Here is a 2,281-nt window from a genome sequence, read left to right on the forward strand (position 1 = left end):
TGTGTATATGCGTGAATGTATCACTATGGTGGCGAAAATTTTTTGGACACTATTATATTTATAGGATTTTATTTTCTACACATTTGTAACGCAAACTCTCAACCTGTGAAAATATTTTTATATGAGACTGCCACTGCAGCGTAAACTGGTGTCGTAAATATTTCGGTAAGACAATTAAGTGACCACCTGCACGTAATGCGTCGTGGGCACCCAGCTGCGCGACAACCACCTGACAAAAGAAAGCCATTAGTGTGTGCCTTTCAGAGGCACAGGTGAAAAAAAAGGGGCCATTATCCTCGCTATTGACATTCCTTTGTAGAAAGCACCGCAAATACGACACGCTCATTACTGAGAAAGATACTTACATCTGACACCTGATTATAACAAACGTCTTTCTACGAGAGTTGAGAGAATTCTACTAAGAAACTTCCTGGCAGATTAAAACTGTGTGCCCGACCGAGACTCGAACTCGGGACCTTTGCCTTTCGCGGGCAAGTGCTCTACCAGCTGAGCTACCGAAGCACGACTCACGTCCGGTACTCACAGCCTTACTTCTGCCAGTATCCGTCTCCTACCTTCCAAACTTTACAGAAGCTCTTCTGCGAAACTTGCAGAACTAGCACTCCTGAAAGAAAGGATACTGCGGAGACATGGCTTAGCCACAGCCTGGGGGATGTTTCCAGAATGAGATTTTCACTCTGCAGCGGAGTGTGCGCTGATATGAAACTTCCTGGCAGATTAAAACTGTGTGCCCGACCGAGACTCGAACTTGGGACCTTTGCCTTTCGCGGGCAAGTGCTCTACCAACTGAGCTACCGAAGCACGACTCACATCCGGTACTCACAGCCTTACTTCTGCCAGTATCCGTCTCCTACCTTCCAAACTTTACAGAAGCTCTTCTGCGAAACTTGCAGAACTAGCACTCCTGAAAGAAAGGATACTGCGGAGACATGGCTTAGCCACAGCCTGGGGGATGTTTCCAGAATGAGATTTTCACTCTGCAGCGGAGTGTGCGCTGATATGAAACTTCCTGGCAGATTAAAACTGTGTGCCCGACTGAGACTCGAACTCGGGACCTTTGCCTTTCGCGGGCAAGTGCTCTACCAACTGAGCTACCGAAGCACGACTCACGTCCGGTACTCACAGCCTTACTTCTGCCAGTATCCATCTCCTACCTTCCAAACTTTACAGAAGCTCTTCTGCGAAACTTGCAGAACTAGCACTCCTGAAAGAAAGGATACTGCGGAGACATGGCTTAGCCACAGCCTGGGGGATGTTTCCAGAATGAGATTTTCACTCTGCAGCGGAGTGTGCGCTGATATGAAACTTCCTGGCAGATTAAAACTGTGTGCCCGACCGAGACTCGAACTCGGGACCTTTGCCTTTCGCGGGCAAGTGCTCTACCAACTGAGCTACCGAAGCACAACTCCCGTCCGGTACTCACAGCCTTACTTCTGCCAGTATCCGTCTCCTACCTTCCAAACTTTACAGAAGCTCTTCTGCGAGACTTGCAGAACTAGCACTCCTGAAAGAAAGGATACTGCGGAGACATGGCTTAGCCACAGCCTGGGGGATGTTTCCACAATGAGATTTTCACTCTGCAGCGGAGTGTGCGCTGATATGAAGTAAGGCTGTGAGTACCGGACGTAAGTCGTGCTTCGGTAGCTCAGTTGGTAGAGCACTTGCCCGCGAAAGGCAAAGGTCCCGAGTTCGAGTCTCGGTCGGGCACACAGTTTTAATCTGCCAGGAAGTTTCATATCAGCGCTCACTCCGCTGCAGAGTGAAAATCTCATTCTGGAAACATCCCCCAGGCTGTGGCTAAGCCATGTCTCCGCAGTATCCTTTCTTTCAGGAGTGCTAGTTCTGCAAGTTTCGCAGAAGAGCTTCTGTAAAGTTTGGAAGGTAGGAGACGGATACTGGCAGAAGTAAGGCTGTGAGTACCGGACGTGAGTCGTGCTTCGGTAGCTCAGTTGGTAGAGCACTTGCCCGCGAAAGGCAAAGGTCCCGAGTTCGAGTCTCGGTCGGGCACACAGTTTTAATCTACCAGGAAGTTTCATATCAGCGCACACTCCGCTGCAGAGTGAAAATCTCATTCTGGAAACATCCCCCAGGCTGTGGCTAAGCCATGTCTCCGCAGTATCCTTTCTTTCAGGAGTGCTAGTTCTGCAAGTTTCGCAGAAGAGCTTCTGTAAAGTTTGGAAGGTAGGAGACGGATACTGGCAGAAGTAAGGCTGTGAGTACCGGACGTGACTCGTGCTTCGGTAGCTCAGTTGGTAGAGCA

The 2,281-nt window shown here is 49.4% G+C and overlaps 1 non-coding gene across 1 annotated transcript; it reads right to left on the reverse strand.

Moving 5' to 3' along the window:
• Positions 1–1,348: 1,348 nt before the first annotated feature.
• Positions 1,349–1,423, reverse strand: Trnas-cga (transfer RNA serine (anticodon CGA)). Its single transcript has one exon. It is a non-coding gene; the product is annotated as a tRNA-Ser (tRNA).
• Positions 1,424–2,281: the final 858 nt, after the last annotated feature.

Source organism: Schistocerca gregaria, chromosome X (assembly GCF_023897955.1).
Source record: "Schistocerca gregaria isolate iqSchGreg1 chromosome X, iqSchGreg1.2, whole genome shotgun sequence".
NCBI lineage: Eukaryota > Metazoa > Arthropoda > Insecta > Orthoptera > Acrididae > Schistocerca > Schistocerca gregaria.